The sequence below is a fragment of the Canis aureus genome, chromosome 13 (assembly GCF_053574225.1).
Source record: "Canis aureus isolate CA01 chromosome 13, VMU_Caureus_v.1.0, whole genome shotgun sequence".
Classification (NCBI taxonomy): domain Eukaryota; kingdom Metazoa; phylum Chordata; class Mammalia; order Carnivora; family Canidae; genus Canis; species Canis aureus.
The window spans coordinates 20,564,772-20,585,300 of NC_135623.1; the positions used below are offsets into that span (position 1 = coordinate 20,564,772).

A 20,529-nucleotide genomic window follows, 5' to 3' on the forward strand; every position below is an offset into this window, starting at 1 on the left:
TCCTCTCCTTGTCCCATTTCTTCTCCAGGACACCCCCCACCTCCATCCCTGACCCCAACACACATCAACACACAATGAAAACAATGGACAGATGAGCCTAGTGGAGCCTGGAAGCGGGTGGATCTTGCTGTCCGTGGTACTGAGACAGAGTCTTGCTCTTTAGGTATCCACAGGTTCCCCCTTGTTCTCTACAGGTAAGAACTAGTCTTCAGTTTTTTCATGACTTGCCACTCCCATCACTATCCGCAAAGCCCATTACCATTTGCAGAACCTGTTCCTATTCACCAGGCCCATTACTGTTTGCAGAGCCTAGCATTATCTGCAGAGCCTTTACTGTTTGCAGAGCCTAGCATTATCTGCAGAGCCTGAAATTGTATGCCAAACTCATCAATGTTTACAGAGCCCATTACCATCTGTAGAGCACATCCCTTCCCTGATGTCTGAGCCTATCGCTGTTACAGATCCCATTGTAATTTTCAGAGTGTCTTACTATTTTCAGAGCCTAAGACTTCACAACGACCATCCCAACTTGCTGGGCCAAACCCCACATTTGGATCTCATTATGATTTACAGAGCCACCTGCAGAGCCTGCAGAGCCAGGATCAAGGCTGAGTACATAGAGGGTGCTCAAGTGGCTCTTATGACCCATCCTGTCTAAGCACTGAGACAGAGAAAAACAGAAAGAAAGTAGGGAAATGAACAACGAGAAAATCTGTATTCATTCAGCAAGATCCTATGGGCCTATGCTTCTGTTGGGCTCTATAAGCAAATGAGGGAACCCAATAAAAATGACTTCCAGTTCTTGAATCAGGCTCTGTCAAGTGTATTAGTCATGATCTCACTTTATCTTCACCATAATCTGGAGAGATAGGCACTGTTCGTATCCCCACTGATGAGGAGAATGTCCCTGGCTGGGAGAAATCAAATAACTTACCCATTATCATGGAGTGTATTCATAGCAGCTCCAGAATTTGAACCTGGGTTTTGCTTGTTTGTTTTGTGTTTACTCCAAAAGCCATCTCTACTGATTCTCACGGCATAAAAGAGAAGCTGGAGCCTACAGAGAGATTGGCTACCTGTCTGAATAGAGACAAAGCCCTGCCCTTGAAATAGTCTAAAGTGGGAGGCTAAGCCTTTGAAAACTTTCAGAGTATCTCTGACCTGACTCAGACTGAGTACAAGTGCAAACTCTGGAGGACAAAACTCCCCCAGAGGGAACACTGAGCATCCAGGACACCCTGTCTCCCAGCCTCAGAACAAGCCAGCTTTCCCTCTCCATTCAGCTCTTGAGCTACAGTGACCTTTGAACCTGACCATAAAGATCTCCTGAAGCCATATAGAGACTTATCCAGTGTGAAAGACAAGCCTGGAGACAGGGATAGAGAGACACAGACTGAGAAACACCAGGATTCAGAGACAGGAAATCAGAGGCAAAGAGAGACAAGCAAGAGCCAGAGAGAGAGAGTTGCAGATACAGATAAAGATACAGAATCAGACAAAGACTCAAATACAGATTCACAGGCTCATGGAGAGATAGAGTCAGAAACAAGGAGCCCCTGCGAGATAGAAATAGAAACAGAGAGACCAAGAGCAGCAGAGGCAGGGGATAGGACTGGAGGGGCATGAGGTAGAAGAAGGCTCAGTGGCATCAGTTGGGAGGAGCACCTGTTCGGGCCCAACTCAGAGGCTCCACAGCACCTGGCGAAGGTGAGGGAGGCTCTTACTGAAGAGGCAAAAGATGTCCTCCCCAGGATGCTCTGGATTCAGGCTGTTGAAGAATCTGCTGGATACAACCCCAGTCCTGGGTAAGAATGGGCACACAGCCCAAACCCAGGGTTTAAGCTCTCCTCTGCCCCTCTTTACCCACGTTGAGGGTGACTCAAAAGATCGCCACCTTGAATTGGAGTGGCTTCTGGGCCTGGGATTTGGTAGACAAATGCTTTCCCTGAGCTTGAACCCAGGGTGGTGCCTTAGTGGCTTGGTGGCTTTAGCTCTCGCCTTCATCACCAGCGATGCCGATCCACCTAGATAGGAGGGCATCTTCGTAAAACAGCATGCTTGCTGTGCACACCCGGCAGGCAGCCACCCCAGCACCCCCCTATATGGAAATCCTCTGATTCCCACTACCAAGTCTTGCCCCCCAGGCTAGATAATTGGATGACTTTCTTGAAAAGGCCCCTGCTGGGGTCCAGCTGTGGCAAAGGCACAAAGTAAACAGGAGATGCTTGGGGGCCTAGCACCCAGTAGGTGCGATCAATTATGGTGGTGCTGTGGGCAGAGACCACTTGCCCACCCATGCCCAGGCTGGAGAAGAGCCCGCTGGCCTTGGCCTCTTCACCTGGTCAGAGAAAGGGAAGGGGGGAAGCAAGGAGGCCTCAGGCGGAGCTGGAGTCTCATTCGAATCTGTACTCCACTAGCCCCTGCCCCTAGCCTCAGATGGGCCATGGGCTTCTCTCTCCGGGAAGGTAATGGCTTCTGGCCTGAAACAACTGAGCCGCTAAGCCACTTCAGATTGGCTTCTCCTCTCCCCATCCACTCCTCAGACGTGTACTTGGGCTGGAAGGGGATAGCTAGGCTCCCTTCCCCTCAGGGCAGGCTGCCCAGACTGGCTCCCATCCCCTCTGTGCTCTCCTAGGTGATAAGCCTGAGTGGGGGAGGGAGGAATTGTAGTGGTCCCCATGTATCCCTTCTCCCCAGCCTCCCTCCTGTTTTGGGGTTCAGGGGTGGGGATGGGGGTGGTATGTCAAGACACCATTGGCTGTTAGAGTCCTTCTGCAGTCTGCTCTTCTGAAAATAATAGTAGTAACACAGTGCTCACAGCTTGGGTACCTACTATCAGCCAGCCACCCTGCTACATGCCTTACATTTTCTTTATATGTATCCTATGAGGAAGGTATTATTTTATCCCCATTTTAAAGTTGGGCCCTAGGCCTACAAAGGTTAAGTACCTTATCCAAGGATACACATATATTAAGCGATGCAGCAGGATATGGACCAGGACAGGCTGGCAGGGAAGGAAGGCCCAGCCCAGCTGAGGACCACTGAGGTCCTCTGAGCCCACACCTGGAGGCCCCCTAGGTGTGTCCAGATGGGGAGGCTTTTTCCTATCCTCATTCTCTTTAGTCCTACAGGCAGGCCTCCCCCTTGTGTACTCCTGAGGTGGGATCCTACCTAGGAGGCCCATCCCTACAGCCTGGTTGCTGATTATTTCTGACCAAGCCCTCCCTGCAGCCGAGGAATCAGATCTGCCCCATAGGCAGCCAGAGGAATCCTTCTTGAGCATGAAATTGGGCCTGATTGCCACATGCACCCCCACCTGGGCACCTCAGCAGGGGTTTGGTGCCAGGCCTGCTGGCAGGTCCTGCCCAGTGGGTCAGAGATGCTCAGGAGAATTTCTTCTTCAGGGTCCTCTAGCCTTTCCTTCAATGGGTTCAGGACCAGAAAGGCTGGATCAGGGAAGGAAGGCCAGTGAGGGGCTCAGGCCCAGGGAGGGGAATATCCTCCTACCATCCCCAGTGGCCTGAAAGCAGAGCACATCTTCATCCTACCACAGAATCCCCTCTCCCTCGACTGAATGGGATCCAGGGGTCAGCCCAGACCTCCAGGTGGATCCCAGATTCTGAGGGCAAGGTTCTCCCCTCCCCGCCCGGCCACACACACATATGCTCTTCCCAATAACAATGGTGTGTGTGATGGGCACGGAGTCACACATGTGCCTACAGCACAGGGGTGGGGGCAGCAGCCAGTGCTCTGCTTGCTGAAGACTCATTAGCTGATTGAGTCAGCCACAGGGTCACTCTATCACTGCCTAGGGCATGGAGTGCGGTGCCCTCCAGGCCATGGCGATTGCCCTCTGCCGCCTAGGCAGCAGTTGTGAGAACTGAGAAGGCAACTCCATTTAGTGTTTACTGTCTGTGCATGCAAAGGATTGGCCTCTCTCAGAAGCTCAGTGTGTGTGTGTGTGTGTGTGTGTGTGTTAAAGTGTATGTCCATGGTCATTTTGTGTGTGCGGGATGAGCACCTTCTGTGTCTACAGTTATTATGTGTGGCTGTGATATTGTGTGAGGGGTGTGAGGCTAGGAATACACAAACCAGTGACCATGAATACACACTGTCCAAAAGCAGACATAGTACCCCAGACATACACAAAGACTATGAACATCACAGAGCATCAAAGCACATATATTCCCTGGACACACACTGATCACACATATGGAACATTTTACAGATAAAAAGAGAGTGGGGCTTTCCTGACATCTTGCCTGGGGTTGGCTTGTAGCTGGGTTCTGTGCCTTTTTCCCAGATGGAGAAGGGGAAGCTACCACCCTCTCTGCAACCGCCTCCCTGACTGCACCTCAAGGAAGCAGTAGGCCCAGAGGACCTGGCGAGGAAAGTCTTGGACCCCCAGCCCGTAGAGAGAATGCCAGCACCTCTGCCCCTCACTAGCCAGAGTAGTCAAGGGGAACCAGCTTATCTCCCAGCCCATACCTCCCTCCCTCCCTCCTGCCCACCTGCCCTGAGAAGGCCCCATTGCAAAAGCCCAAGAGTAAGCGCAGACTTGGGAGATATGGGCTCTTGTGGCAGGCTCACACTCAAGCACACACATATTCAGACACTAGCACGCACTTGTCTTTAGGGTCCTTCCGAGGGAAAGGGTGGGGAAGGTCCTGCGAGGCTGTGCACTGGCCACATCTCTGCACGGGCCACAGTGTCGCTGACGTCATAGTCCTGGGGGGGGGCTTCCACTAGGATCACAGGAGGCGCCGCATCTGGATATAGGATCGCGTGTCTGTCTGTGAGCGGTAGAGGGTCCGCCTGTGTGTCTGTGAGGGTGACCGGGAGCCCGTGTGTTGCACGCCTGGGTGAGCGGCGGCGGGCCTGGCTTACGTGTGATGCTGGGCGTGGGTGCGTGGGCGCACCTGCCTCCGCGTGTTCTCCGCCGTCCTGGGCGCTTGGGAGGGGGCGGCGGGGGCTGTGCGCCTCGGGTCCCCGTGGGCCCTGGTGCGCGACTCGGCGAGCGCGCGCGTGTACTGCGCCTGCAGGGGGGCGGCCGCGGGGCGTCCGAGCGGCGCACGCCCCTCCCCGGCCCCGCCCCTCCCCGCCCCTCCCCGGCCCCGCCCGGCCCCGCCGACCCGCCTCCGCTCGCCCCGCTGGGAGCCGCGCGGCCGCCCGCCGGGGGAGGCCCGCCCCCTCCGCCCCCTCCGCCCCCTCCGCCCGAGTAAACTTTTCCCAAATCCCCGAGCCGCTTAGGGCGAAGCCGCCCCCGCGGCCTAATCCGCGCCCCCCGCGGATCTGCATAATCGGGTTAGCGGCCGCGCTCCCTCCCGCTCCCGCCGCCGCCGCCGCCGCGCGCGATTCTCTCGCTGTCACTTAGGGAGGCTCAGCGCGATTTGCGGCCTAATCCCCCGGGATCGCTCGGCCGCCGCTCCCCGAGGGGCCGCCAGATTGTTCCCTTCATAATTGATTGACTCTATTTGCCGGATTGGGACTTCAAAGCGCCGGCGGCGCGGGGGCGCCTGGGAAGGAGCGGGGCCTGCGGCGGGGCGGCGGGGCGCGGGGCGGCGGGCGCGGGGCGGCGGGGCGGCGGGGCGCGGGGCGGCGGGCGCGGGGCGGCGGGGCGGCGGGCGCGGCCCCTGCCCGGCGGGCGCCCTCCACCCCCGCAGCCCGTCCTCAGGCCCCGGCGCCGGCTGGAGCGCGGGACCCGCCCGCGACCGCGGTGGCCACGACGCGGGCCACGCGGACCGCCGACGGCGGGGGGCGCGCCGTGACCGCGCCCGCGCCCGCGCCCCCACCCCCATCCATCCCCCACCTCCCATCCCCCATCCATCCCCCCACCTCCCATCCCTTATCCCCCATCCATCCCCCCACCTCCCATCCCTTATCCCCCATCCATCCCCCATCCCCCCCCCCCCCCCCGGGCGAGGGCGGGCTCGGAGCGCAGCGCTCCCGGAGCCCAGGCTCTAAGTGCCCCCAACCTCCGGGCCTGCACAGTAGCCGCGTCCCCATTTCACAGGTGAGGAAGCAGCTTCAGAGGGCGCTCTTCCTTCTCCAAAGAGCTGCTGTGGGCAGCGCTGTTTTCGGCTCTGGGGATCCAGCGGGAGCCAGACGGACGCTGCCTCTGCCACCAAGTGGGGCTTTAGTGAAGGGGGCAGCGCACACGCAGGAAGCGAGCAGAGAGCAGAACAGAAAGCAAGGCGAAGTGATGGGATGGTGCCTGCGGAGCTAACCCAGGCTGGGTGCTCAGAGAAAGCTGCTTCTGAAGGAGCGGCCCTTCCCCCCCCCCCCCAAACCTGAAAGCTGTGAAATGAAGGCACCAGCTTGGGGCAGCGCTTGGGTGCCCCGCACACACACCGGAGCAGAGGGGAACACCCCCCCACCCCCCACCCCGCGCAAGGGCGTGCCTTTGGCAGGTAGTAAAGCCCAGGGGAGCCCTCAGGGCTGCTGGACTCCAGCCTCGAGAGGCTGAACCCCATTTCCTTTTGCACCTGCCCAGCCTAGACGAAGCACCGTCTTTAACACGGGCTGAGCCCCTGGCGAGAAATGCCCAGACCCAGGGCACAGGTACCTACCTGTCCAGCTCCACACAGCCCACGCCTGGCTCCGGGGCCTGGCCCATCAGTGCAGGAGGGCTGTGCCTCCCTATCCCATGGATCCAAGACTGCCTTGGGAGCAGCCCTGCACCCAGAGCCTTTTGGAAATAGGGCCTGCTGCCTCCTCCACTCCTCAAGAGACAGGGGCAGTGCAGGGGGCGGAGCTGGAGGGGGCCCCACACTCCTGCCCAGCCATAGCCAGGCTCCCAGGAATCCCTAGCCCAGACTCAGGAATCCCCAGAAACCCGTAATTAATTCTTGATTACTCCCTATCTCGGCAGCTGCCATTAGCCACCTCCCCAGCCTGGGCCCAGTTAGGCCATGTAATTAAATTAGCGTAGGGAGAACACTTCCAGGCAGGAGCAAGGTATCCTTCCTCCTGCTGAGCCTCCTAGAAGTTGGGGGTGGGGGGCGCTGATGAGGAAGGCTCAGAAACACCAAGCAGACAGGGTCACACGGTGGAGCTAGAACAGGGGCTCCAGTGTAACCCCTTGAAATTAGTTCTGGCCCCCTCATCCCACCTCTCTTGAGACCTCTACTCTCAACACATATTTTAAACCTTAAGTGTCTTTAAAATGACAAGAGATTTGCTGCTGCCCTTAATTAAATTTATGCCAATTCACGGAGCTTTTGGAGAGATGGATTTGGGACAGAGGAGGGGAGAGCCCGATCTCCATGGGGTAGAAAGCAGAAGACGAGGGGGTTGCAGCACAGAGGTGTCTCCCACCTTTGGATCAAAGGGGTGGGGTAGAAAGAGGTGGGAGCAGCAGGGTGGTGGCAGGGGAGGGAGGAGAGGCTCTGGCCACAGGATCTCCCTTGAGGGTGGAGTCTTTCTTTCTTTCTTTTTCTTTTCAGAAACCAGAGAAAGTAGCCTAAAAGAACACCCAGAGGGTGGAAACTGAAGCCCTAAACCAAGGCAGAGGGGCTAGGGAATTAGGGCCTCTACACAGTGAAGAGGACCTCGCTGGAGTCTAGACCGCCACATCCCAGGAACCAGGCTTCCCTCCCTGGATCCTTCCCTCCCTCAATCCTGGGAGATGCTGGCTGACAGCCCTCCCTCCCCCCAAACCCAGCTCCTTGTCACTTCAGAAAATCAGAAATAAGCCTTAGTGATTAGAGGGAGACGCGAAAGAGATGGGGCTTAGAGGCCCAGGCTCAGGGAGGTGTTAAGAGGCGAGAGGGACTCAGAGTATTAGGGGGGCAGAGCTAATAGCTTCTCTGGATGCCCCTCCCCCCAGGACTGTGGTACTCAGGGGAGGAGGGGGGAGGCAAGGGATGAGATGATGTGGGGAAGAGAATGGAAAGAAGATGTGGAAGGGAAGAAGGAGGCTGGGAAAGAGAGGAGCTGGAGGAGGGAGCGAGGAAAGGCGGGAAGAGGGATGGAGAAAGAGGGAGTGAGACTTGGAAGTAAAAGGTGAGGAAAGAGATGTACAAATGAAACTGGATGTCGCTGTCCCTATTTGGTTGGGGGAAAAAATACATTTTATAAAGCTAATACCCAGTATTGATAGAGTAGGGACATGGATACTGGGGGTACAAATTCCCACAACCCTGGAGGGTCTGGAGGCAGAGGGCATTTTGGCAATAATCAGCAAAATTTTAAATATGCATCCCAGGGGCTGAACAATTGCACATTTCTGGGCATCTGTCCCACAGCAGCGCTGGCCTGTGTGCAGGGTGGCGTAAGGACAGGGATGGTTGCTGCCATGAAGCAGTACCTTGAGCGAAGACAACCTAAGGCATCGCGGTGTGGCCATATCACGGAAGACTAGGTACCCAGGAAGAAGGAGGAGCTGGACCTGCCGGCCCTGGTTTGGGAAGACACAGCACATGTCCTTCAGTAACCAGAGTAGGTCATTAAACAATAGGAATAGTAGGGTTCCAATTTGAAATGTTAAAAAAAATCACTTAACACGATGTGGGGGTTGTGTGTGTGTAAATGTATACAATCAAATGGCTGGAAGGAAGGAGAACCCCCAGTTACTGTCAGTGGGATTCAGGGGTTAGGGATGGGGGGGTATTTAGCTTTTCACTTTGTATTCTTTTGCATTGTGTGTGTGTGTGTGTGTTTTAAGATTTTATTTGACACAGAGAGCACAAGCAGGGGGAGCGCCAGGCACCCGGAGAGGGAGAAGCAGGCTCCTCACTGAGCAGGGAGCCCGAGACACAGGGCTCCATCCCGGACCCCAGGATCTTGACCAATGCCTCTGCATTATGTTTCTAGAATGAGCTTTTTTTTTTTTTGAACCATGTATTAGTTATGTACACTTGAGAACAATGATTTTCTAAGAGGAGTGAGGAAGGGAGGGCAGGAGGAAGGAAGACAAGAAGGTAGTAAGGCCCAGGAGAGGCCTTAGGAAGCAGAATGGCTGGGGCAGGAGTAGTGGTGCATGGGGGGTGGCCTCCAGGAAGGAGGGTGGCTTCCAACCAGGAAGTGCCCAGACACATTCCTTACCCCTGTCCCCATCACAGAAAATCTGGCTGAGGCCTGAGTAATTGAAGGCTAATTGGGTTTTAGGCTTGTTAATGCTCCTGCAGATGTTTGCACAGAGGAGAGCCAGTCGATCCGGATAAATGACTCCCCGTGGGACTCCAGTGGGGGAAGAGACACTGAGGAGAAAGGGAGCAGGAAGCAGTTTTTCAGCTCACTCGAGAGGGGTGTGGGTGGGGGTTCTGTCCCTGGGAACGCTGAGGAGCCCTTGGGCTTTGTGGAGTGGGGGAGGTGGAAGGGAGAAGCTGGGCTGGGGAAGTTCAGGCCCTAGTCAGGGCAGGATTCTGATCCCAGCAGGGAGGAGCCCAGGAGAGAAGCCAGGACTGGTGACCCCAGCCAGAACCCTACACACTGCAGCGTGGGGGTTCCTGTCTCCAAAGGAAGTGAGAGGGCAATCGAGCTACCTGTGATAGGCAGGGAGGACCACTAGAGCTTCTGCCCACACCCAGGAGCAAATTATTTGGCTCACAAAGAATGGGGTCCCTTTGAGAACTAGATCCTGGGCTGTGCTGAAGCGCACCCTACGACCCTCTGAAGCATCCTGGACCTCCAGGCCTACCTCACAGTCCTCCCTCCCACATTCCCCACACCCCATCCTGCTCCAGAGCTGCCCAGCAGGAGGCAGCTTGCCTGCTGGGCTGCAGGACCTCTGAGGCTCCCCATTCTCTGACCAGTAGACATGTCGGCTTCGCTTCTCGCTTTGAGCCTTTTGGAGGCTCCTGACTCTAGTACAAGCATGTGGGCAGGAGGGATGGGACTAGAGGAATGATAGCCTCTCTAGGGCTCCCCTGAAGAGACCAGATGATGCCAGAGGAGCCCCCAGGAAGGGGAGTCAGGCCCAGACAGCCAAGGAAGAGAGAGGAAGACTCTAAGAGAACATGAAATGTTCTGTTTTGCAAAGTTACTGGTTGGGGGGAGGTCCATGTGCTACTTGGGAGCTGGAAATCCGGACTCAGGAGGAACCCATGGTGAGGCCCTTCCCCCGATAATCCCCACCCTCCATAATCCCCTCATCTTCTCCAGGGGTCAGAAATACAGGATGTGCTTTTAAAGGATCAGCTGCACATTTGTTTCCTCTTCCTCCTCCTCCTCCTCTTCCTCCTCCTCTTCTTCCCCAGGCCTGACTTGGGGACTCGGGGGCCCCTCTGACAAGGCAGGGAAACGTTTAATGAGTTTGCACCCCTGAGAGTGCAGTGACTGACAGCTGCCCCGGGGGTCACCACTCCTCTTGTCCTGGAAGAGGATGCAGCAGCTGCTGGGCTCTGCGTGTGCATGTGCAAACACGCCTGTGCTCCCTGTACATGCACACCTGGGGCTGAGCTGGAGAGAGACTGGCCAGGGCCACCCTTCCTGGGGACAGAAGCTGCTTGGAGGGGCTGAGGAGTGGGGAAGGACCTGAGAGACTGCTTGGGGTCCTTTCTAGGGGTGCCTCTGGCCACAAGCCTCCACTCTCTCCCTGGTCTCCTCAGGTCACCCTCCACACTCTCAACTTAGGCCAGGCTGGTGGGAGGGAGGCCTAAGGCTGCCCACAGTGGGGTTTGAAGGAATTGGGGGGTATGGTCGATGTGAAGGCCTGAGTCTGCATGGGTAATGAGGCCAGGGACTGGCTTGTCAATAGCATTTAAGTACTTTTCTCCCATTTTCAGGCCAGACTGAATTATTTATTCGTTTTTGGTCAATCGCTGGTAATGTCATTAGCATTTGTCCATCAGAGGTAGGGAACAGAGTGGGAGCATTCCCCCCCAACTGACCTCCGCATCCCAAACTGGCTCAGAGGTCAATCCGTCCAGTTCCAGTTCCCTGCCCCTGCTCCCGAGTTACCCAAGGACCAGAATCTCTCAGAGGCCCTGCATCCAGGATGTGCTCTATCCCCTCATGTCACGGCTTCAAGCCTCATGGAGCTAAGGAGCCAGGTAGTAGGCGTCCTTCCTATTCCTCTCATGCACACCCGGGTCATTAACTTAGAAAGTCGGTCCTCCCACAGTCAGGCACCGCACCGGCTGGCTGGCCCCTCGGAAGGTAGGCCAGGCCTGGCAAAGGAGGACCTGGGCTGACCGAGTGGCGAAAGGCCCTGGGAGCAGGCAGGCGGGGCACGGCCTGCCTCTTGGCCCACAGCCTGCTCTACTTCCTCAAACTCAGCTCTTTTTTTTTTTTAAATATTTTTTTTTAATTTTTATTTATTTACGATAGTCACACACACACAGAGAGAGAGAGAGAGAGAGGCAGAGACATAGGCAGAGGGAGAAGCAGGCTCCATGCACCGGGAGCCCGACGTGGGATTCGATCCTGGGTCTCCAGGATCGCGCCCTGGGCCAAAGGCAGGCGCCAAACCGCTGCGCCACCCAGGGATCCCTCAAACTCAGCTCTTAACATGCTGTCCTTCTGTCCTTCCCCCTCAGACTGGGCTCCCAAGTCAAAGTTGTACTTCTCCTCTCAGACCAGGCTCACAGGAAGTGACCTGCCTCCCCACTCAGATTAAAATCTCAGAGCGGGCTTCCTTCTCTTGCTTCCTCTTTCAGGCCAAGACCCCAGGCTGGGTCTCCGGGGCAAGCCCTCCCTCCCAGCTCAGTCCACAGGATGGCCTACACCACGGAAACCCAGGGCCCCATCCCCCACAGGGTCCATCCTCAGGGAAGGAGGATGCTGCTGCTGGCCCTTGCCTGGCTGACTGTGGGCATCGAGCTCAGGAGCTCCTAACCCCAGGCCCTTCAGTGGCCAACTTCATCTTCCATCCTCAACTGTGAGACTCAGGAAAGCCGGCGAAGGGCAAGACGTCCTAAGGAGACCAGAGGGAGAAGAGGCTTGCTGGGGCGTGCTCTGGGGACCAAGCGTGCGAAGCAGCAGGACTGGGCAGAGGGAGAGGTCCAGCCGTGGCGCTGGGGCAACAGTGGCCTCAGCCGGTCCCATGGGAAGCTTGAGGTAAGGGGCCAGACCTTGTACTCCCGCGCTGACCAGTCATCCCAGGGAAAGGGCATAGCCTTGGGTGGGGCAACTGAGGCCCATTCCCCCATGAGGAAGTTGACCATGAGCCATGAGTAGCCGGCCCCCGGTGGCCACAGGAATGAGGACACTGGGCAGCCCAGCAGCGTCCACACAGACTTTCCAGGCAGCACAGATGCAGGGGCAGCAGGAGTCTCGGTGGGGTGGCTCAGTGTGTGGCTCAGTGTGTAGTCATGTAAGTCTGGGGGTGGCTACATGAAGCACTTTGAATGGGGGTATAGGGATGAAGAGGTTTGGGGTCACAGAGAGGTCTAGGGTAGCATGAGGGACAAAGCAGAGATGGCCTGGGGGGACACCAGCGGACCAGAAGTTCGGAAGAAAGAGCTGGTGAGAGGGGTCTTCATGCTGCTGCCGCCTGGGCTGGGCCAGGGCTGGCGAGCTGGCCAGGTCTGGGCAGCCTGAGTAGAAGGGAAGGCCCCTCCTCAGCATGGTAGGCTCCTCAGTCACTAAGCAGGATTAGCCTCCTCTTCCTCAGGAGGAGGGGCTCCCTCCTGCATCAGCTACCAGCTCTGGCCCTAATCCCCCTCGCTTTCTAATCCACCCACGACTTTCTTAGGCATTAACGTTGGGCTCTCAGCTCCCTAAGCACCACCCTGAAGATGGGAGCCGGGCTCTGAAGGGAATTAGGCCAGCCTCAGAGGATGGTTCTGCAGACAACCGGAGGGAGGCCGAGAACAGCCCCCACCCCAGCCTCTCCTCCTCTGCAGCCCACCCCTACCCCCCGGCCCCACCCCCAGACAAGGTCCAGAGTCTCCCAGGGGGTCTCCTTCAGGTCACTGCTGGAGTCAGGCAAGGACGACAGGGGGTGAAGAAGTTCTGAAGAGGAAGAGGACCCTCTAGGGCGGGTGCTGAGTCTAGAGGTAGTGCCATGCACAGCCTGGCAAAGGCGAACAGGAGAGTTCAGGACACTCTGTGCCATGAGAGAGACGGGAAGGGTAAACTAAGATCAGATCGTGTAGGGCCTTGAGCGCCAGCTGAGGAATGTGGACTTTACGGGGGAAGAGTAAGGGGTCGTGGTGGGCAAGTGCCGGGATTCAGACCCATTGCTTTGGTGCCTGCAAGGACTGGAGGGGTGGGGGACAGAGACTGGGGGTGGGGAGACCCCTGCTGTGAGGCTAGCAACAGGCAATGAGACCCAGTGAGGACCCCCACCCAAGGTCACCCAGCACAGCTAGACAGCATGGCACTCCATGTGGGGGCCGGGACAGGTGCAGCCCCCGTCTGGTTCAGGGGCTCTATGAGTATCTGGGGGCGGGGGGAGCGACACGAGGGTGCCCCAGAGGCAAGGTGGAGCAATAGCCCATTGGCAGTTGGAGGCTGCCTTCCAGGGCCTCTTAACCAATATTTCAACTATTAGAAACAGGTTGCAGCGCCTGCAGCACAGGACAGGAGTGGCCTGGTGGGCGAGACCTTCCCCTGCCCCAGGACGCCTCCCTTTAGGGCTAAGTTATCTGCAGATATTTGGGGGTTGGTAATGAGTATTCATTAAACCAAGTACTACTAAAATTCTCCTTATCCTACCCCTCGGGCTGGGCAGCAGTTGTTTGCCCATTTTTTTTACCGGTGAGAAAAATGAGGCTCAAAGGGAAGTCACTTTTCCTAGACCCACACAGCTAGTGACAGCACTGAAGCCAGGGACGCGGAGAGGGCAGGACAGCCATTCACAATTCGGGAAGGCAAAGTAGTGCAGTGGTTACAAGTGTAAATTACTGGGGTCTGATGGGCTGGGGATCGAATCCACGCTCGGCCTGGCCTGCCTACTATGGGGCAACCTCCTGGAGTTTCTCATTTGTCGATGGGTTAATAATACCAACTCACAGGAAGTGAAGGCCAGGGGAAGGGGAGGCCAGGGAGGAGAATATATGTACAGGGTTCCACTGGGAACCCAGGTCGGGGGGCACATGGTTGCTGTTGTTGCTGCCGGAGGCCACCGAGTGGACAGAGGGGCAGAGGCTGATTCCCGCTCTGTTTGCTTCTTGGATGCACCTTCCCAGAGGTGCTAGCAAGCAGCTGGCGCCCCAGACCCCTTGAGGGGGTTAGGCAGTAGGGCGGGCAAGTCAGGGCGTTGAGCAGGTGGTGGGATGTTAAAAGGCTGGGAGTTCATCAGGGCAGGTTTGTTAGGCTCTCCTGGCAGGCCCCTCTCATTGGGCCCTGCTAATGAGCTTCCACTGGATTATCCGCTCCCACCTCCGCTCCGTTTACTCTGTCAAATCGAGTTTGCATTTTAAATGGGAATTTGACAAGACGGGCAATTTGTCTGCTGACGAGGTTAATGGGTGTTAGCCCTGCAGACTGTGGAGGGAGAACCCAGGCCCCAGCACGGCCTGGCCTCTGCCCAGATCAGTGACCCCGGCTGCTGCTCCTCCCGGCACCGCAGCCACTCGGGGCCTCCCGGTGGCCAGAGGCTATCCCTAGATGTCTGGCTCACCACCTCCAGGCAGTCTTCCCAAAAGCACTGTGCCCTACTGCTCAGGCTGGTGACATTCTCCTCCTCCTAGATCCAGACAGGGCTCCCAAGGGCTGGGCCATGTCACCCCCCCTCTCAGACCCAGGTTCCCAGGGCAGTGCCAGATTTTCCCTCACAGTTGGGCTCTCAAGGGCTGGGCAGTGCCACCTCCTTCCTGCTCCCCCTCCCACTGACCTCTCCCAAATGTGACTTGAAATGGAGCCAGGAGGGCTGGGATCGCCACATCCCGAGTCCCAGGGCTAGGATATGGACTGGTTGGCAAAAAAAAAAAAAAAGATTGCAAAGCCATCACCTCCAAGCTTGGGACCCCATGTAGACCAAGCCCCAGTGTTGGGGCTCACAGGGGAGCGGAAGAACCCTGCTGAGACTTCCCGATTGGGGCCCAAGTCCACCTCCCCCACATGGGACCCTTCGTTGAGCCACCTCCTCCGAGGCTGAGCAAGAGCCCGGGTTCCTGGGACCCCAGCCCGAGCCAAGAGCAGCACCAGGCCAGGGTGGGCTCAGGCCGTGGAAGATGCCTCGGCTGCCCCTCCTCCTGAGGACCCAGCGCCCTTCCCCGCCCCAGCTAATGTGCCACAATTACCTCCTAAGTGCCCAAACAAATGTGGCTGCTGGGGAAAGTGACACGGGCTCCAGGTGATGGATTCGTGCCATCGGGGAGCCGGGCGGAGCGGGCCCCGAGCGGGGGGGCAACACTAATATTGTATCAGCGTCGGCGCCGGCGCCACGAGCCGGTGATGAATATGTGTCACTTTACACGGCGCACACTCGGGGGCCTGGCTGCGCAGGCATGGAAAATAGAGTGTCTGGGATTAATGATATTGAAAATGATAGAGAGCAGATTGGAAATGGCTTCGCCCGCCCGACCCGCGGAGATGGAAACGTACCTCACAGCTATCTGCCCAGCCGGTCCCCACCTGCCCCCCCTCCACCAGCCACAGAGGCCCACTCAGGATAAGGACCCTGAGTCTTGTCCCCACCAGCAGCTCCTGGGGATGGCATATAGTTGGGGGGGGGGGGGGATACACCTGTGAGCCAAGACATAGGACATGAAGGAAATCTCAGGACATGAAGGAAATCTCAGCTTCTGATTGACCTTTGACCTTGGTCCCAGATGAGCCTGACCCCAGTCACCCAGTGAACCTTGACCTTGGCCACAGACCAACTCCTGACCCCAGCTCCAGCTGAGCCCTGCCTCTGGCCACAGACTGAGTCTGCTGGAGCCCGCCAAGCCTCTCCCCAGACCTCGAGGGCTGGGGCAGTGGAGCCGGGGAGGTGAGGAATGAGGTGGGAAGGTGTGGCTCACTCAACATAGGGCACCCGTGCTGGAGGGCAGCTAACAGGCCCGTCTGTTACTCCACGGTGTAGACTCCTGCGTCAGTAAGCAAGCAAACAGGTGTCTTCTCCACTGATGTCATCTTAGTAGTTAACTGTGTTGGTACATGTTTGTGGGTATGTGTGTTTATGGTACGTCTGTTCACAGATATACCTGTAGGGTGGTATCTGGTGGATGCAGGGATATGGGTAATGGGGCTTGCTCCCCTGCATGCCTTGGTGTGTCCAGACATCCACGGGGGCTCCTGAGCGTGTATGTGAGTGTGCCTTATTTTAGGCCGCTCTGTACAGGGGTGTAAGGATGCCTGTGGTGTGTGCGTGTGCATCTGTGTGTCTGTGAAGGTGCATGTCTGGTTGCCACAGATGGAGGGGCTCTGGTGGGTGGGCTCTAGTAGAGGGAAATCCTTCGATGAGGCCCAACCCTGTTTACAGGTTAAATTCCTAGTACCAGGGCAAGATGCCTCTCCCTGTTGGAATGGAATCTAGCACACTGGGATTTCAAATTTGCCAGGTAGACAGCAAACCTGAGACCACCAGCCTGGCCTCATCCATCCCAATATCCATCCCAATCCAAACCAAGGTGAGGAGGATACATCTACATCAACATCATTCGTCCCATCATTCATTGGGCTCATCGTTGGTACTTACTGTCTTTGAAGAACAGAACAAACATGCAAGGTCCAGCCACCAGAGGAAACAGACACTAAAGGAGTAAACAGGTAAGTAAACAAATAATGAGACAATGTAAAAAAGTGCCACAAAATAAATACTCAAAAGACTACAATAGAGTTAATGGAGTGACCCATCACTAGACGGGGCAGGTGGTCAGGGTTGGCTCCTCTGTGCAGATGACATCTGAGCTGAGGGAGGAATGCAACAGAGAGTGCAAAGGCTCTGGGCCTAGTCTGGGCCCTGTCAGAGAGAAGTCAGGGGAGCAGCAGGAGGGGATGGTGCTAGAACAGACTGGCCTCAGGAAGCAGGGTGAGGAGTTTAGGGGTCGCTTCCAGTGAGATGTGGAGCCATCAGAAGGTTGAACCAAGAGAGTGATATGGTCACGTCTGCATTTTTACAAGAAATTAGAGGTGTTGAGAGTACAAGCAGGAAACCTTCTAGGAGGGGGGGTTCTGGTAGCATCTTAGGCCTGGGGTCCAAGTCCCCCCAGTACCATGAGCAGCTCCCACACATGCCATCATTAATACTACCACCAGCAGTAGCAGCAGGAAAGCCAACCGGTGTTTCATTGAGTCCCTCCTAGCAGCGTCTGGGCGCCCTGGGTTCCCTGTCCACACTCTCCCCAGTCCTGCCACACCAGCCCCACCTGTACCTCTCTTCCGCCTCACTCTCCATCCTATGGGGTCTCCCGGACAAGCTCCTTCTCCCAGACCACTGAGTCTTCCCAGCTTTGTTCTCATCCCAAGAACCAGTCCTGAGGAAGCCAAGAGCTCCTGCGAAGCTATGAATGAATGTAGGAGGGAGCTTCACTGGTGGCAAGAAGCCAGCTCCTGGAGACAGCCTCCACCGCCCCCCCACTCAGATACCAAGGGAGAGGCACAGATTACCCTACACCACCCCCCTCCTGCCAGAGGATCCCATAAAGCCTAGTACACAGTAAGGCTGGGGGTTCACCTCCCGGTCCACGTGTCCCCTTGGCTGGGAGCCACACGGGAGGAACCCCGGGTGTCTGGTTCGCCACTAGCACGGCGCTGGCACACACAGGTGCCTGCGGGAAGTGTGTGGAGGGACAGGACTTGCAGCAAGTGCCACTGGGTGGGGGGCAGAGCTGGGGGACCCGACTCCACCCCTAGACTCGGCCCCAGCCCCTCCTGCCTTGGCACCCGGAGCCCCATGGCAGCGGCTTTCTGTACTTGGGGGAGGGGGAAGGGGGGCTGTGAGCCCTCTGGGGGCTCCTCTCTCCCTCTCTGCTTCCCTCTCTGGCCTTCTGCGGGCTGCCTTCCTTCTCCTTCTCTCCACGCCTCTCCCGGCTCCTTTCTCTCCCTCCTTCCCTGCCTCTCTCTCCCGGAGTCATTTGCGGAGCGGAGATGGCCTAGCCCATCTGGGAGCGAGCGCGGTGACGGAGGCGCAGGTAATAGCAAGTGGAGGAGAGAGACGGGGAAATTTATGACATTGAAAATGACTGAGGGAGAGAGTGTGTGCGTGTGTGAGTGTGCAGGAGCAGGGGGGGAGCCCTGCTGGCTGGCTCTCACACGCACTCCCAGCCCTGCTCCCCTCCCTCCAACCTTGCGGAGAGGACGGGAGCGGGCTGCCAGCCCCGGGAAAGACAGACGCGCAGACCGACCGACAGGCAGTGGGGAGGATACAGAGGGTGAACGGGAGGAGGGGAAGACGAGCAGGTGAGAGGAGCCAGATCGAGCCAGACGGGGCAGGTGGTCGTGTGGCTGCGGGGCCTGCCAGGCTCCCAGCCGGCGCCCCCTTCAGGGTGTCCCCGGGGCCTGGCAGCCGCCAGTCTGCAAGCTGAGTGAGACATTGTGGAAGGGAAGAGGCTGGGGTCGCAGGGCGGATCTCCTTCCTCCCAGCCCAGCTGTTTTGAAGGTGCTGGGGTGGGGGGAGCCAAGTAGACGGACTAGGTCTTGGAACCACCCCCTCTGGACCAGGAGGGAGGGGAATGGCCAGACCGACCTCCCCGCACCTTCTGGAAGTCAGGGGAGAACCTGTTTCCTTGGGGTGCTAAGCCCAGAGTCCACGCTGCCCTAGCCACCCCTACACCAGGGTGTTACTGAAGACAAGAGTAATTAGACATCCTTGAGAGAGCTGACCACTCCCCACCGTGACCGGTGGCCACCCCAGACCCCGCAGACTACACTCCACCCCCCTGTTCAGCCCCATTCTGCGGCCTCCTGGCCCTAATGCTGCTGAGTCCCCTCCTCGTCACCAAGTCTTAACCCAGGGCTGTTCTTTGCTCAGATTCCTTCCTCCTCTGGGTCTAAGTTTTCCCATCTGTAAAATGGGAATAATAACGCCTACCTGTGCCCATTCTCCTTGGGCCAGAGAAGCGATGCCAGGACTCAGGGTAGACTTTGGTCTAAGTCTTGAGATTCTTCTCCATTGGAGAACGTGGGTCGTCTTAACTCCCAGGAGCTCTCAGCAGCTCTGGCTGACTCTGTGGGTGAAGGTGAAAGAAAAGGAACCCCCCCCCCCGACACACACATACACATGCATACACATACACACACACACACACATACACGCACACAGCCATCTCCTGAGAAGGCCGACATATCGGGTATTCAAAGGGCAGAACCCTGCATGCCTTGGCTCTGGAAGAAGGCTGAAGCCTAGAGAAGGTTGGGCCTTGCCCTCAACGTAAGCTGAGGACCGAGCCAAGCTGTGGTCTACTAGTCCTGACCATGCGCCAGGCCCCTGGTCCTGCCAAGTGTGGGCAGAACAGGTGGCTTAGGGTTCTTAGAGACCTCACCTCCCTCCCAGCAGCTTGACTGAGAATAGGGGCCCGAGGCCACTTTCCCCTCCACAGCTCTGCCCCTTTCTCCCTGCCAGCTTACCACTGAGGCCCCATCCTTCCCCTCTCTTCTCCTTTCTCCCCTGCCCTGCAGCCCTGTCCCTGACAGACTTCTTGGACTAACCCCTCCTAGCCAGGGCATCTGAAGAGGTGACCAAATGCAGTAGTTGGAAGCACAAGCTTTCAACCCAAAAGGCCCCAGATCACAGCTCTGCCCCTTGGCTAGGTGACCTTAGGCTCTTCATTGAATGTTTCTGAGCTTTATTTCCTCATCTGGCAAACGGAGCTATAACGGTCTGGCTCCAGGATTCCATGGTAATCCACGGTGAGGGTCCCAGGAAATCACAGATACAAAGTGCCTAGCACAGAGGAGGTACTCAGCAAATGCCAGGGTGCTGGCTTCAGTCCCTCTGGCACCACATCTGTGTCTTAGCTTTCTGCTGTCCTTGGAGGGATGAGGGTGAGAGCTTAGGATAGAGAGAAGAGGAAGGGCAGTGGCAGCAGCTTCAGAAGACTCTTGCTCACTTAGAAGTGACAAAGCCAGAGCTACAGGGGAGAGACGCAGGTGAGTCCCTAGAGGCACTTACCCTATTCTGAGAACCAGGAGGAAGCCACATTTCAAAGGGGCCGTCCAGTCTGTTCCAAGGCCCATATCCTCATCCTGCTCCAAGGCAGCAACGGCCACTGTCTGGGGAGCAGTGGGGGAGGTGAAGAGTTCACTGGGCCCATGGGCTGTGCTGGCCTCAGGCCTCCCACCCAGCCCCCTTGCCCTGGCCCGGCCCATTGTGGCCGCATAAAAGGTGACGGATGGTTAATGGGGGAGATAACAGGATTCATAAGGGAAATTTATCGGTCACTCTGGTGGTATAAATATGTTTATAGCAGACCAAGGGGAAATGAAGAAGCCCCAATAAATCATTGTGAAGCCACCAGCTACTAATAGGCGAGCGGTCGCGGGAACCCCAGCATTGGCGCTTGCAGACACCCCCTCTGGCAGCCCGATAATGGCATGGTAGGGCTGCAGACTTGTCAGGCCAGACGCCCGGCCCACGCCATGGTGGGAACAGGACCCAAGGGGCTGCCTCTGCTGGACCTGAGCTGTCCTGCCCACTATGCAGCTTGTCCCTTCTGTAACTCTGGGCTCATTCACACTGGCAGGGCTGAGGGAACC

At 57.2% G+C, this 20,529-nt stretch overlaps 1 long non-coding RNA gene across 6 annotated transcripts in view; it reads right to left on the bottom strand.

Annotated features, from left to right (window-relative positions):
• The window catches only part of LOC144282039 (uncharacterized), a 29,381-nt gene extending 9,291 nt beyond the window's left edge, over nucleotides 1-20,090 (bottom strand). The window contains exons 1-3 of one of the 6 annotated variants that reach the window (XR_013350407.1): nucleotides 19,946-20,090; nucleotides 18,866-19,001; nucleotides 16,532-16,586 (exon numbers count right to left, since the gene is read on the bottom strand). This is a non-coding gene — a long non-coding RNA (uncharacterized LOC144282039). The other 5 variants (XR_013350406.1, XR_013350408.1, XR_013350404.1 and 2 more) reach the window with 5 other exon arrangements.
• Between the last annotated feature and the right edge of the window lie 439 nt (nucleotides 20,091-20,529).